General features: G+C 43.9%; 1 protein-coding gene across 1 annotated transcript in view; it reads right to left on the reverse strand.

Annotated features, from left to right (window-relative positions):
* The window catches only part of LOC126298401 (uncharacterized), a 278,837-nt gene that overhangs the window by 131,726 nt on the left and 129,935 nt on the right, over nucleotides 1-17,176 (reverse strand). The window lies entirely within an intron of this gene.

Here is a 17,176-nt window from a genome sequence, read left to right on the forward strand (position 1 = left end):
GTTTTGTTTTCTTCATCGCAGTCGGATTTTAAGAGGAAACACTGAAGTTGTATGTATGGCCTTACTATTAGAATACTGCTACGGAATCTGTTTCGTAATCCTACCCGTCTGCAGATTAAAACTATACGAAATACTGTCATTTAGGCACCTATCCTCACAATTCCAGCAGCAGGAGAGATCTCTCATACCCCGTATACGAATGATCCCAACCGATTTACCCATCTGTTTTAAGCTACTTCAATTCCCAATTAATTTTGCGTTGACTGTAACAATAAACAAGGCCCAAGATCGGAGAGAAAGAGGAGGACTCATAGTAGGTGGACAGAGAGGCAGGGGCGGGGGGCGAAATGGACATAAGAGAGAGGGAAGGAGGAGATGGACGGAGCGATGAGGGAGAAAAAGGTGAAGAGAGACAGGGGAGGGAGACGTTGGGCAGAGAGAGGGGGAGGAGGTGAGGGAGAGAGAGGGAGTGGAGGAGGGGAGGAAGGATGTATATCCAGTTCCTAGGCATATTTAGCAATTACGAAGCGTTTATGGGTTCGCTAGTACTACACTGACGGAAAAAAATTTCAACACCAAAAAATAACTAGTATAGAGTAATGAAATTGAGGGAATAATTTTGTGTAAGTAAGATATTGAAGTGATTAATATTGAAAGATCATAGGTTAATGTAAGCGTGAGATAAGCCATTGACAATGTGAAATGCTGAGACATTAATAAACGGTGTAGCCGCCAGAATGTTGACCGCAAGCACGCAGATGTGCATGCGTTGTTTTGTACAAGTGCCGGATGTCAACTGGTGGGATGGTGTTCCATGCTTGTTTTACTTGATCGATCAATAAAGGGACGGTTTATGTTGTTTGTGGATGACACTGGAGTTGTCTTCCGATGATGTCCCATATGTTTTCGAACGGAGACAAATCTGGTGTTGCCGGACGCTGTGGCCGAGCGGTTCTAGACGCTTCAGTCAAGAACCGCGCGACTGCTACGGTCGCAGGTTCGAATCCTGCCTCGGCCGTGGATGTGTCTGATGTCCTTAGGTTGGTTAGGTTTAAGTAGTTCTAAGTTCTAGGGGACTGATGACCTCAGATTTTAAGTACCATAGTGCTCAGAGCCATTTAAACCATTTGAACCGTATGAACCAAATCTGATGATGGAGCAGGCCAAGGCAACATATTGACACTGTTGTGTTACAACAGCGGTATGTGGGGGAGAGCGTTATCCTGTTGTAAAGCACCCCCTTGAATGCTGTTCATGAATAGCAGCACAAGAGGTTGAATCACCAGATTGGTCTATAATTTTGCTGTCACGGTGCTTGGGATAACCACCAGTGTGTTCCAGCTGTCATATGGAATCTCACTCCAGACCATAACTCCAGTGCACGTCCAGTGTGTCTTTCTCGCAGACAGGTCGAGTGCCAGTCCCTCACTGGCCTCCTTCTAACCAACACATGGCCATCACTGGCACCGAGGCAGGTCCAGCTTTCATCAGATCTCCACCTTGCCGTCCAGTGAGCTCTCGCTTGACATCACAAAAGTCTCAAATGACTGTGGTTTGGGGTCAGTGGAATTCACGCTTCAGAGTCTGGCTCGGAGCTCTGTCCTTGAAGTAACCGAATTGTAACAGTTCGTTGCGTCATCTTGGTGCCAACTGCTGCTCAAATTGCTGCTGCAGATGCAGTGCGATGCGCCAGAGCCATTATGCTGAACACGATGGTCTTCCCTCTCGGTAGTGCCGTGTGGCTGTCCGGAGTCCGGTCTCTTTGCAACTGTACATTCTCTTGACCATCGCTGACAGCAGTCATGTGCAGTGGCTACATACCTTCCAAGTCTTTCTGCAATAGAGCGGAAGGAACAACCAGCTTCTCGTAGCCCAATTACACGACCTCGTTCAAACTCAATGAGAAGTTGATAATGACGTCTTTGCCGCCTTAAAGGCGTTCTTGACTAACATCCACAGCGTGTATTTAAAGCAAACCTGACCGTACTTGCCTCAGCGGCGACGGTTTTTTCACCGATTTGTCGTATAGACCACCACGGCGCTTGGATTTATGTCATGCATCCTATTCTTAGCTGAGGCTACCTTTACGGAGAGCAGTATAATCAGCCTTCCCACCTGTGGACTTCGGAGAATCCCCATATTTCAACGAACTATCAGCAAAGTTACGCCTCGATGTGTTGGCGGGGACTATTGGCGACCGTCCCTTGAGATCAGTCATCTTTCCACAGCACTTCAAAACTTCCTGCAGGTGATCCCACTCCCTTGCTGGAAGACGTGTATTTGGTAGTACGAAGGGTAATGTGGCTACTACACAATGATGTTCTAGCTCACTTCCACATTTGCTTGCAGAGGCATCTCTACAACATCCACCCCGGCAGATGAATTGGACCAGGTAGTCCAGTCGTATGGTCAGCCAGGTCGCGGGACCTCAACCATTTAGATTTCCATTTGTGGGAGAGCCTGAAAAAAAGAAGTGTATGTGGAACGCATTTGGGCCGTGCAGACACCGGAACAACGCATTCATGCTGCCTCTGACGCCGTTTGGTTTCAGCACTGCACACCTCATCACAGCACATTAGCACAGACATCATTTATTTCCGGCCATATGTCCATATTACGTTTCTTGTTCCTTATCCTATAGGAATCGTTTGCTGCAGTTCGTCCTCATTTAGGAAAATACGTATACTTGTACTATTGTGATGACTCTTGGCTTTTTGTCCGTCGTGACTTGGATAATGTGTTCATTCTGCTGCCCGTAGTAGTTGACTCTCATTCCTATTCTCTTATTCCTTATTAGACCTCTTCCTGCGTATCCCATTTTGATTTTTTGTCGTTATTGAAAGCAGTCGTATAGTACTAATCAGCAATCGATCTCGATAAGTAATGGCATTAGAATGTCACGTAGGAGGAAACGGGAGCTGTATCATAACATGAAGGATACTCAGAGCCCAGTAACGGTCTCTCGCTATAGTCAATACTGCAAAGTGATGAGGAATGGCTTCATACAAACTAAAACAATGCATTACCCCAACAGAATAAAATTTCTCAGAGAAAAATTAAAGCTACATGGTCAATCGTGAAAGAGATGTCAGGTCATAATGTGAGTGCTCAACGAATTACATCTCTCTTGTATGAGACTGAAACTCTTAGTGATCCAGTAGAGCTGTGAAAAATATTTCATAATCACTTCCTGTCACTAGTCGGCAAGATGAATCAAAATGTTGTTGGTAAAAATAAATATACAGAACTTCTGAAAGCAGGTGTTCCGAGACAACTACAAGACATGTAGCTACAGGAAACATGCTAAGATGAAACTGATCCAATTATTACATCATTAAAGTGTACAGACTACCATGTGTATGATGACATTTCAAGTAGATCAGTTAAGATTAGTGCACCATACATTCGTCCCGAATTTATTCATCTGCGCAGTGAGTCTTACAGATGCGGTCAATTTCCTAACATACCGAAGTACTCGTTAGTGAAACAACAGTATAAAAATGGTGAAAGAGATAACGTAGACAATCACTGGCCAATTTCTTTGATGCCACTGTTTACAATTGTATTTGAAAATGTAATGTGTAGGAGAGTAGCGGCACACCTTACCACACATAATTTGCTGTCAGACTAGTTGTTTGTTTTCAGGGAAGCGATATCCACAGAAAATGCTACTTATAGTGTATGAGGCTCCATCAGGGTTAAAGGGTAGCTTGAGGACAATAGGTATTTTCTTTGAAAAAGCGTTTGATACTTTTTCATAAGCTGGAACATTATGTGATTAGGAAAAAGACTCAGCAGCAGTTCACTTCGTATATGGAAGGTGCACTGTCTGATCAGAAGTTTCCTCACAGCCCTGTTTAAAGTGTAATTGACCACTAGATGTCACGAGAAGCTGACCCGAGCGTATGAAAGGAGTGCGGGAGTATTGTATTGTCAGTAAAGAAGCAGTAACATCATCATGGGTCGCTTAAGAGAGATCATTGACTTCGATCATGGACTAATTATTAGATGTCAGCTGGCTAACAAATCCATCACGGTCATCTCAACTCTTCTCAAGCTGCCCAAGTCGACTGTTGGTGATATGATTGCGCGCCAATTGAGGTGGTGTGAACTGCGGCGCAACTGGACAGAGGGTGACTGAAAACGAGTAATTTGCAGTGATGGCTCACGGTGCACACTGCGGTAACCCGATGGAAGGGTGCTGCGTTTGGCGAATGCGTGGAGAACGTTACCTGCGAACGTGCGTAGTGCCAGCAGTGAAGTATTGAGGAAGCGATGTTATGGTATGGGGGTGTTTTCCGCAGTTAGGGTGTGGTTCCTCTTACTGCTCTTAAGAAAATGCTAAATGCGCAAGTATGCGAATCCATTTTACAGCTTGTTGTACTGTGTAAAATGGAGGAACGGTTCGGAGATGATCACTGTTTGTAGCAGAATGACAATGCGCCCTGTCATAAAGCAAAATGTGATAGGCAGTGGTTTGTGGAGAATAACATTCCTGAAATGGACTGACGTGCCAAGAGTTTCGACCTGAACCAAACTGGACGCCATCGGTTTGTGTTAGAACGTCGAATTCGTTCAATATCCAAGCGTCCAATATCATCAGGTACTTGGTTTACGGTCTTGAGGAAGAATGGGCTGCCACTCCTTCACAGACATCCAGATACCTCATTGAAAGTGTCCCCAGTAGAGCTCTAGCTATCATAAAAGACTAAGGATGGACACACCCCGTGCTAATGTCCACTAAAAAGCGTCTTGATATTTTTGATCAGATAGTGTATCGACATTGCCGAAATAAATTAGTACATGCTTTAGAGGTTTCCAATTCACGCATGATTTATTGTTGCAACAGTGCATAGGGAGTACATGAAATGATTAGATTTACATATCAACAGCGCAAGCAGTTCTGAGGTACCAGGTAACGACCCATGCTGAAACACCGTATTAGCACATGGTGTTACCTCCAAGGGCGGCAATGCAGGCGCTGATATTCGCATCCAGTCGACCGCACAGATGGCGAATATTATCCTCGAATAAGCTATGCCACGAGTGCATATAAATCGATGGACCCAGAACGGAACCCTGTGACACCCTATTTACATGACCCTGGTGAGATTCAAACCTCTTCCCAGATTACTGACATTGGTATGGCAGCTTTCGGCTTTCTTCACTACTCATATAATTGCCTAAACTCCCGTTATAATTTCTGGTGATGGATGTACAGTATCTACGAACCAGACTTGATGATAATGGTCTCCTTTGTAAGTGATAGCGTGCTAGAGCGGTAGTTATGTAGACCTCTGGCTAACAAAACCTCTTAAGTATGACCAGTTTTGTAACGATGCTGGTATCAGTGGTCACGTGAACGTTCTTACACCTGTAGACTAAGCTCTGGATGTCCACGAAGATTTACGACACTGTAAAACATTACAGTTCACAATGGTCTTCTTTCGGAATAGCTTTCGTAGTACCATTGCTGCTCCTCTAAAGCGGTTTGCCGAGTTACCACACTTACTCTTCGCAAGAATATATTGTAAGGGAGTAAATAGGAACTGTGTCGCCATATGAGTGCAAGGGTGGATCATACAGGACTACATACACTGCCGGCAAAAAATTAGTACACCTGGAAAGACAATGTCGATCTTGAACCGATGACGGCATATGCCGCATGGGGGATAGCAGATATACTGATAGTGGTTTCAAAGTCGTCCGGCAACGCATAGCGTAATGGCGTAGCTACTGGAGCACCATCTGTGTCCACCCTTTAATAGGGAATACTCACAGCCAGAAGGCAGCGTGGTGCAAACCTGTGAAGCAAGCACGCAACCATGCAACAGAGACGCACTTATGGTTCCTACAGCCAAGTTAGCGATTTTGAAAGGCGTAAAATTGTGGCATTCCGAGTGGCGAGATGGTTCTTTCGGAGAAATACCACACAGGTTGGTCGTGCTGCATTAGTTTTGCAGCGATGCTGGTGTCAGTGGTCACGTGAACGTTCTCACACCTGTAGACTAAGTTCTGGACGTCCACGCGGCACAGACGACCGCCAGGATCATCGTATTGTAACACGAACTGTTGCGAACTGCCGGCCGGGGTGACGGATCGGTTCTAGGCGCTACAGTCTGGAGCCGCGCGACCGCTAGGGTCACTGGTTCGAATCCTGCCTCGGGCGCGGATGTGTGTGATGACCTTAGGTTAGTTAGGTTTAAGTAGTTCTAAGTTCTAGGGTACTGATGACCTCAGAAGTTAAGTCCCATAGTGCTCAGAGCCATTTGAACCATTTTTTTGTTGTTGCGAACTGGTTATTAGCAGTCAGAATATGAGCACACACACCTCTAGACCGTCTTCCATTCACGCCACGGTGCTGTCAGTGGATCACTTGGAAGATGGAATGGCGCGCCGTGGTCGTCCGCGATGAAAGCACATTCTGCCTACACGCAAATGATGGTCGTTTGCGCAAACGGCGTAGGTCTGGTGAGCGCTGTCTTGTAAAGTTTGTTCGTCCAAGAAACGTATGGTCTGTGGAGGGATAAGCTACAACTCTCGTTCCTCTTTGGTGTTACTGGACGGGTTGCTAACCAGCGCTCGTTACGTGCAGAATGTTGTTAGACCAGTTGTTTTGCCATTCTTGCAACAGGAAGGTGATGTGTTGCTCCAACAACATAATGTTCACCACACACTGCCCATGAAACTCAACGTACTCTGCAAGATGTGCAGCAACATACCTGGCCAGCACGATCTCCAGACTTGTCTCCAATCGGGCATGTGTGGGGTATGATGGGACAAGAAGTGACACGTGCGATTCATTTACCAACAACTCTTACAGAACTATATGAACACCTACAGGCTACATTGCGTCCGATGTGTTTCACGATAATATTTGTCACCTACAGAGATAATTATTTTTGAAGTATCCGACATGTTTAGTGGTAAAACACTGATATACAGAGATAATTATTTTTGAGGTATCCGACATGTTTAGTGGTAAAACACTGATATATAGTGTTTTACCACTAAACATGACGGATACCTCAAAAATAATTATCTCTGTAGGTGACAAATATTATTGTGAAACACATCGGACGCAATGTAGCCTGTAGGTTTATTAGTAAACATCAGCGTGTGGCTTTCTGAGAACATTTAAGGCGTAACTGAAACAAAACGTAATGCACACAGTTTCTGACACGGAGCTCTTGTATGAGCGATATTTTATTGCCCCGAGCTGGTCAACATCCAGTGAAGTTGACTATTATAAATTCTTAGAACTGAGGGCAGGTGGGAGACGTTCTTGAGTTACCACTTTCAAGATCTTGTGACGATGCGAAATGCCGCTATCTTCACTACAAAAATTACGTCCACTGTCCCTCATGTAGAGAGGCGAAGGCTTATCTTACTTTGCTTGCTTCCACTCTGTTGTTTCGTAAGCTATTACATTCTGAGGCAACTCTATAAACTCACCAAGAAAATTCTTAGTTCAGAAAACGGCGGTCAGGCTGTTCTGAGGTGTCAGTTCGCGAGTTCCGTGTAGGCCATACCTCAGGTGTCTCAAAATTCTAACTCTCCCATCCCTGTACATACATTCCATTAAGGGATTTGTTACTGACAATGTTGACTCATTCAAAAGAAACTGTACATCTATCCAATTAACATTAGAAGGAAAATCAAAATGCACTTGGATAACTCTTGCTTATGCATTGTACAGAAAGATGTCCTCTGTTCACCAGTTTCATTTTCAATAAGCTTCCAGCAGAACTGAAGAAATGAGTGATAATTCCAAGTATTCAAATCCTGGTTAGAAGCTTTCCTCATTTAACACTCTTTGTATTCTGTACAGGAATCTTTCACAGCAGTGCAGAACTGTTCTATGTAATGTGTCAGTCGTTTTTATACTCTCTTGCAGTTTTTAAGCGTGTTATTATTTATTTCGTTTATAAATTTTCTAATCAGCATTCCGTGGCTCTTTCCATGACCACGTAGCTGTGACTCGTGTGGTCTCACAGAACATGGTAAATGGATAAATAAATGAATAAAATAAGTTGTTAATCAATTCACCCATATCTGCTAGACAGGAAGAGACATGGAAACGAAACTGAAAGCGTTGCACTTGTGTTACTTTACATTTCAAGTCATCTTTCATCTTACATTGCATCCACTAACCATTGATGATAGCATAGTAAACTTTAAGCCGCATCACCATACAAGTAAATAAGCTTACTGTTATCATTTTTAAAATGAAAGCTATTCATATGAGTATTTTTCATTAGTCGTGGTGCTGTGGTTAAGGCACGGGATTCAAATTGAGAGTTAGCTTTTCCGTGACTACACAAAATTACTGCAGGAGGACACTGGGACGGTTCCATGAAATAGATTACCGTCTGTTTCATTCCCTGTTTTTGTCCAGCTGCGCTTGTGCTCCGGTTTTAACGACCTCCAGGTCGACGCAACGTTAAACTCGTACGCAGCTCTCGAAGTTTCTCACAGCCTTGACTGCCTACCTTATAACGCATGGCTTCCTCCCCTGGCGAAAGGACCGAGTAGCATGCGATGCTTAAGAGATACACTACGTGATCAAAAGTATTCGGACACCCCCAAAAACACACGTTTTACATATTAGGTGTATAGTGTTGCCACCTACTGCCAGGTACTCTATATCAGCAACCTCAGTAATTATTACATCGTGAAAGAGCAGATTGGTGCTCTCCGTGGAAGTCACGGACTTCGAACGTGGTCAGGTGGTTGGGTGTCACTTGTGCCATACGTCTGTATGCGAGATTTCCACACTCCTACACATCCCTAGGTTCACTGTTTCCTATGTGATGGTGAAGTGGAAACGTTAAGGGACACGTAGAGCACAAAAGCGTACAGGCCGACCTCGTCTGTTGACTGACAGAGACCGCTGACAGTTGGAGAGTGTCGTAATGTGTAATAGGCAGAAATCTATCCACACCATCACTCAGGAATTCCAAACTGTATCAGGATCCACTGCAAGTAATAAGACAGTTAGGCGGGAGGTGAGAAAACTTGGATTTCATGGTCGAGCGGCTGCTCATAAGCCACACATCACGCCAGTAACGACGCCTCGCTTGGTGTAAGGAGCGTAAACATTGGACAATTGAACAGTGGAAAAACGTTGTTTGGATTGACGAATCACGGTACACAATGTGGCGATCCGATGGCGGGGTGTGGGTATGGCGAATGCCCGGTGAACGTCATCTGCCAGCGTGTGTTGTGCCAACAGTAAAATGCGGAGGCGGTGGTGTTATGGTGTGGTCGTGTTTTTCACGGAGGGGGCTTGCACCCCTTGTTGTTTTGCGTGGCACTATCACACATTGGTGTTTTAAGAACCTTCTTTCTTCCCACTGTTGAAGAACAATTCCGGGATGGCGATTGCATCTTTCAACACGATCGAGCATCTGTTCATAATGCACGTACTGTGGCGGAGTGGTTACATGACAATAACATCTGCACAAAGTCCTGACCTGGATCCTATAGAACACATTTTTGGGATGTTTTGGAACACCGACTTCGCCCCACGGGATTAGCCAAGCGGTCTAGGGCGCTGCAGTCATGGACTGTAGTGCTGGTTCCGGCGGAGGTTCGAGTCCTCCCTCGGGCATGGGTGTGTGTGTTTGTCCTAGGATAATTTTGGTTAAGTAGTGCGTAAGTTTAGGGACTGATGACCTTAGCAGCTAAATTCCATAATATTTCACACACATTTGAACATTTTTGAACACCGACTTCGTGCCAGGCCTCACCGACCGACATCAATACCTCTTCTCAGTACAGCACTCCGTGACGAATGGGCTGCCATTCCCAAAAAAAACTTCCAGCACTTGGTTGAACATATGCCTGCGACACTGGAAGCTGTCATCGAGGCTAAGGGTGGGCCAACACCACATTGAATTTCAGCATTACCGATGGAGGGCGCCACTAACTTGTAAGTCATTTTCAGCCAGGAGTCCGGATACTTTTCATCACATAGTGTACTTACAGAACAACTATACGCTACTTTTGTAAGTGAGCAACATATCCTGAATCCACTGGAGGAAAGTGTGAATAAAGAGAGAGACAATGTCGCTGTTATCTCTAAAGATATCGGTCAAGAAACGTATACAACGATACTAAAATTAAAGAGAACTTAAATGCACAGAATCCCAAGGTAGTCGCTTTTGTCTTTTATATTTTCGGCCTCTAAGTCCCCACTATCCCGATCATCCTTGAGTTTGATGATCTTTTGTGTGGGACGGATTAGCCTATCGCTCGCCCTTGTGCCCTTGTGTACGTATACTCCAGTCGACGTTTCGATAATTCTTCGATTCGGGGCGTGTCTGTACACTTGCCGTCACCGATTATCTCCGTGGAGCAGGATCACATTCCCTTCTCTTGTTACTGGGGATTCCCTTCTTGTGCCGGACTTTTTGATAAATCTAAAACGCTATAAAGTAGTCACTCTACCATTGTTCCCAAAATCAGATACCACTTTTCGTCTCTGAACATCACGTAGAACATCTTTACATCTACATCCATACTCCGCAAGCCACCTGTCGGTGTGTGGCGGAGGGTACCCTGAGTACCTCTATCGGTTCTCTCTTCTATTCCAGTCTCGTATTGTCCGTGGAAAGAAGGATTGTCGGTATGTTTCTGTGTGGGCTCTAATCTCTCTGATTTTATCCTCATGGTCTCTTCGCGAGATATACGTAGGAGGGAGCAATATACTGCTTGACTCTTCGGTGAAGGTATGTTCTCGAAACTTTAACAAAAGCCCGTACCGAGCTACTGAGCGTCTCTCCTGCAGAGTCTTCCACTGGAGTTTATCTATCATCTCCGTAACGCTTTCGCAATTACTAAATGATCCTGTAACGAATCGCTCTGCTCTCCGTTGGATCTTCTCTATCTCTTCTATCAACCCTACCTGTTGCGGATCCCACACTGCTGAGCAGTATTCAAGCATTGGGCGAACAAGCGTACTGTAACCTACTTCCTTTGTTGTCGGATTGCATTTCCTTAGGATTCTTCCAATGAATCTCAGTCTGGCATCTGCTTTACCGACGATCAACTTTATATGATCATTCCATTTTAAATCACTCCTAATGCGTACTCCCAGATAATTTATGGAATTAACTGCTTCCAGTTGCTGACCTGCTATTTTATAGCTAAATGATAAGGGACCTATCTTTCTATGTATTCGCATCACATTACACTTGTCTACATTGAGATTTAATTGCCATTCCCTGCACCATGCGTCAATTCGCTGCAGATCCTCCTGCATTTCAGCACATTTTTCCATTGTTGCAACCTCTCGATACACCACAGCATCATCTGCAAAAAGCCTCAGTGAACTTCGGATGTCATCCACCAGGTCATTTATGTATATTGTGAATAGCAACGGTCCTATGACACTCCCCTGCGGCACACCTGAAATCACTCTTACTTCGGAAGACTTCTCTCCATTGAGAATGACATGCTGCCTTCTGTTATCTAGGAACTCCTCAATCCAATCACACAATTGATCTGATAGTCCGTATGCTCTTACTTTGTTCATTAAACGACTGTGGGGAACTGTGTCAAACGCCTTGCGGAAGTCAAGAAACACGGCATCTACCTGTGAACCCGGGTCTAAGGCCCTCTGAGTCTCGTGGACGAATAGCGCGAGCTGGGTTTCACACGACCGTCTTTTTCGAAACCCATGCTGATTCCTACAGAGTAGATTTCTAGTCTCCAGAAAAGACATTATACTCGAACATAATACGTGTTCCAAAATTCTACAACTGATTGACGTTAGAGATATAGGTCTATAGTTCTGCACATCTGTTCGACGTCCCTTCTTGAAAACGGGGATGATCTGTGCCCTTTTCCAATCCTTTGGAACGCTTCGCTCTTCTAGAGACCTACGGTACACCGCTGCAAGAAGGGGGGCAAGTTCCTTCGTGTACTCTGTGTAAAATCGAACTGGTATCCCATCAGAACCAGCGGCCTTTCCTCTTTTGAGCGATTTTAATTGTTTCTCTATCCCTCTGTCGTCTACTTCGATATCTACCATTTTGTCAACTGTGCGACAATCTAGAGAAGGAAGCACAGTGCAGTCTTCCTCTGTGAAACAGCTTTGGAAGAAGACATTTAGTATTTCGGCCTTTAGTCTGTCATCCTCTGTTTCAGTACCATTTTGGTCACAGAGTGTCTGGACATTTTGTTTTGATCCACCTACCGCTTTGACATAGGACCAAAATTTCTTAGGATTTTCTGCCAAGTCAGTACATAGAACTTTACTTTCTAACTCATAGAAAGCTCTCGCATAGCCCTCCTCACACTACATTTCGCTTCGCGTAATTTTTGTTTGTCTGCAAGGCTTTGGCTATGTTTATGTTTGCTGTGAAGTTCCCTTTGCTTCCGCAGCAGTTTTCTAACTCGGTTGTTGTACCACGGTGGCTCTTTCCCATCTCTTAAGATCTTGCTTGGCACATACTCATCTAACACACATTGTACCATGGTTTTGAACTTTGTCCACTGATCCTCAACACTATCTGCACTTGAGACAAAACTTTTGTGTTGAGCCGTCAGGTACTCTGTAATCTGCTTTTTGTCACTATTGCTAAACAGAAAAATCTTCCTGCCTTTTTTAATATTTCTATTTACGGCTGAAATCATCGATGCAGTAACCGCTTTATGATCGCTGATTCCCTGTTCTGCATTAACTGATTCAAATAGTTCGGGTCTGTTTGTCACCAGAAGGTCTAATATGTTATCGCCACGAGTCGGTTTTCTGTTTAACTGCTCAAGGTAGTTTTCAGATAAAGCACTTAAAAATATTTCACTGGATTCTTTGTCCCTGCCACCCGTTATGAACGTTTGAGTCTCCCAGTCTATATCCGGCAAATTAAAATCTCCACCCAGAACTATAACATGGTGGGGAAATCTACTCGAAATATTTTCCAAATTATTCTTCAGGTGCTGAGCCACAACAGCTGCTGAGCCCGGGGGCCTATAGAGACATCCAATTACCATGTCTGAGCCTGCTTTAACCGTGACCTTCACCCAAATCATTTCACAATTCGAATCTCCGTCAATTTCCTTCGATACTATTGCACTTCTTATCGCTATAAACACGCCTCCCCCTTCACTGTCCAGCCTATCTCTGCGGTATACATTCCAATCAGAGTTTAGGATTTCATTACTGTTTACGTCTGGTTTCAGCCAACTTTCTGTTCCTAGTACTATATGGGCGTTGTGACCGTTTATTAATGAGAAACACTGTAAAGAGCACTGATTTGCGATGTCCAGATGTAACGTTTCAGCCCACGCACTTCCTCTTACGCTGGTTGTTAGTGAATAAAAGTCAAGACAAACTTTAAGTCTGGGAGTGACTTGAAGCACCTTGAGTATCTTAGTCGCTTTTAACAGAAATACAGTTCAGTAAATCAGTTGTAGGTACATGTAGCGCATCAGATTCTGAGGGTCATCGAATGTGTGTGTCAGGTGTGGGTGGTGAATCCTGGCATTGCCACAGCTGACATAAAAGATAATTCTTTGCCTTTTTTGACACTGGAAGTTTCCTGATGTTCACAGATCGTGGTAAGTGGTAGTAATGTATGCGTCATCATTTAAGTGGCGACGTCATTCGTGTATATAATGTAATCTACACCACATGACAAAATATCGAAGCACATAGAGGTGAATGAGGAAACTAAATGAAACTTCATCGGTTAGGAGAGCATGTCATGCTATTTCAGTAATTACACAATCGAGTCAAATTTAGGAAAACCTTACCAGTATGCCCTCCTGGCATGGATCCATGCACTGGTTCGGCCAGGTAAGGTGCCCATAAACAGCGGTATCCCCTCATGAGGCAAGTTGGCCTACAGCTGTTGTAACTGGTTCTTGATATCCTGCATACAGACACTGGGACGGGACTTATGCCTGAGCTGGTCCCAGACATGTTATATCGGGCACAATACCTTGGGATATTGCTGGCCACGGGAGTCTCTCAAGTTTACCACGACATAGTCGTATCAAGGGTAACATATGAGCATACGGGATATCTATGACCTACCGTTGTGCCGTCAGAGTTCCCTCAATCACTACCAGCCGTGACCTTAAGTCATACCCGATGGCTCCCCACACAATGACGCCAGCCGTAACGATGTTTTGTCTCTACAAAACTTTGGAAAATTGGGACCTCTCTCAGGTCGCCACAATACTCGACAACGACTACGATCCGTGTCTGTGCAGAGCCGCGTTTCGTCACTGAACACAGTGGGACGCCATTCATCGGCAGTGCACACTTCCAATTAACGACACCAGTCCAAACGCAGCTGCTTGCATTGTGCTGCTAACGGCAACCTATACTTGGGACGGTAATTCTGTTGTGCGGTTGTTACTAGTCTCCGACCAATTGTGCGAAATGAAACAGAATATTACAGGGAGTCCATTACTTGTCCTAGGATGGCAGGAACAGACGTGAAGGAGTTACGATGAGACTACGGCATTCCTCCCTTGTGGTTGTCACAGCTGTCGACCGTAACGCTGCGCGGGATTAACCGAGCGGTCTCAGGCGCTGCAGTCATGAACTGTGCGGCTCGTCCCGGCGGAGGTTCGAGCTCTCCTTCGGACATGGGTGTGTGTGTTTGTCCTTAGGATAATTTAGGTGAAGTAGTGTGTAAGCTTAGGAACTGATGACCTTAGCAGTTAAGTCCCATGAGATTTCACACACATTTGAACATTTTTCTACCGTAACCTTGACGATGAGTGTACCTGTCCTCACGTTCTCATGCAACCCAGCATCGGGCCACTGTCACATCCGAATGCCCCACAAATCTGAATACTGCGCGATTCGACCAGCTGGCCAAATGGAGACCTAAAATGAAGCCCGTTTCAAACTGCGCCAGGTGCTGATAACGCCGCCTCACACGACTACGCGGCATCTCCGTGCCCTTCACAGTTATCGCTCAACATCTGACGTTTGCGCCCTTTATATAGGATGTTTTCGTGATTATGTTACAAATTGTCAGGGTTGCTCGAGAAGGATAAGTATATCAATTTGAATTAAGTGACCCTGGTCCAGAAACCACAGATGCGAAAGGTATAAGCGAAAATCGTTCTAATATCTCTGACTGTGGAATACATGTACCAGTACAGTTATTGCTAAGGTAGCAGGGTGGTCAACTTTCAGAGGTGATGGCATGGACCAAAACAAGAAAAAAATGTCCAGTAAACATGGGATCTAAAACGCACACCTTAAGAGCTGTGAGCCCATGTTTACTGAACATTTTTTTCCTTATTTAAGTCTACTTGTCACAGAAGTTGCAACACTAATCATTTACGTACCGAGCGATGAAGTGTAAGTGTATGAAGTTGCACTGATATCTGACCACGTCTTCTGGGTGCATCACTTGTTTTTCAGGCATTGCATGATATTCGCGAGTATTTGAAAGTGATTTGTGTTTTTTGCAAGCAGTTCTCGTGTTTATGCTGAGCTGGTTTCACGTGAGAAACGCTGAGGGACAGGAATTTACAAAGAGACTGCAAACTACCCGAAATTTTCCACAAGAACCGTGATGATGCTCACCGACGTGATGACAAAACAACTGTGAAGGTCGAGAAAGTCCTGAATTTATTACATGTAAAAATGCCTCATCCGACAGTACATATAAACTAAAAATAAATTTCACCACTCGTTTCCCATTTAATTCAAGACTATTGACATACCATACATTCCGAGTGTGATTATGTTATTTGTTCCACTTCATGGACAGCATTACAGAGATCCATCCAGAGTGAAGATACTCATTAAATCATTATATTAAATTCTTACCTCATCTCATTGCATAAATATATGGAAATATTTTAGGTAGAACAACACAATAGTTTCAGAATTCTTACACTAGACATTTATCTCCTGAAAGACATGCTTAAAAAATAACATGCTTGTAAAGTTGTACTCAGTCTTTTTGTATGTACGTTACCTCATTACATAATTTATCAGAGAAAATAAAAATTGATTTAATGCTCTTCGACCAGTAGCGTATGTCATCAATACGTTGTTACTTCTGAACACAATTTCGCGAAATGATTTGGAATAGGAGTGAATTCACTACCCGGGTGCCCGATTAAACACAGCACAAGATTTATTTAAGCCTAATTGAAGTCCTTCACGTTCTCATTCCCTCGGATCCGTTACGTTATTACTCTTTTCTGTTGCTTTCGAGCCAGACTCTGCAGCACATTCAGAAGAAAATAATCGCAATAAGAATAATCCTCATTTCCCATATCGCCTGCTACTCGAACGCCATTCTAGAGGAAATCAAACCCCGAAGGAGCTGGAAACCGCTTGGGAAATAAGAACGACCGCTTTAATTGCGACCGAAATCGAAAAAATCGAGCTTTGACAATTGGCGGCCAGAGCAGTGAAGCAGGCCACTCGCAGACTGACGCCGACGTTCGCAGTCAATCAAGAGTGGCTGTTCCGGAAACCGTGCTGCTCGGCGACGTGTTTCTTCGTACTGACTCCGCGTCTTAATATTTCCCTCATCATTTAATATGTGAGCGAAGGAATCCAACAGGCCATTTTTGGACGGCCTCGTGACATTTCTCGACATTATTGCTTGTCACAATATTTATTACGAAATTCCGTTCTCTTTTGTGGAATTATATGATTAAGTGGCTTTATTTGTGTGGGAAGATACATATTACGTTACACTTTCAAGAGCACCGACATTGGCAATCTTTTTTTTTCTTTACCTGGATATAAAGATTCATACATTTACAGCGTTTCCCGAAAATCAATGCGTATAGTCGTTTCTTTATTGAACTAATACTGTGTTTTCTGTTATATAATTTTTTTTAGTTATCTCAGTACACTTACTCAAATATAGGAGTTTTTTGTTATTGGTAACTAAAACAAATGTAAGCTTTCTCTTGTACTTAGATAATTATAAAAGAAACTATTTCACCAATCCAACATTTTACTCAACAAAAGCAGCATGTCAATTAACTTTTCTCTGCAGCTGGGAGTTAGTTTCACATCAATATTTCAGCTGCAACGCCCGTTTCATTTCCTATAAGACACAAAATAATGCTCAACAATGCCTTGCCCGTACAGGAGATCTAAGAAAAGAATGAGACAGATTTTATTCGTTGTTACAGTATAACCGTTAAGTAAAGAAATATTGATTTCCTATACATG

The sequence above is a fragment of the Schistocerca gregaria genome, chromosome X (assembly GCF_023897955.1).
Source record: "Schistocerca gregaria isolate iqSchGreg1 chromosome X, iqSchGreg1.2, whole genome shotgun sequence".
Lineage (NCBI taxonomy): Eukaryota > Metazoa > Arthropoda > Insecta > Orthoptera > Acrididae > Schistocerca > Schistocerca gregaria.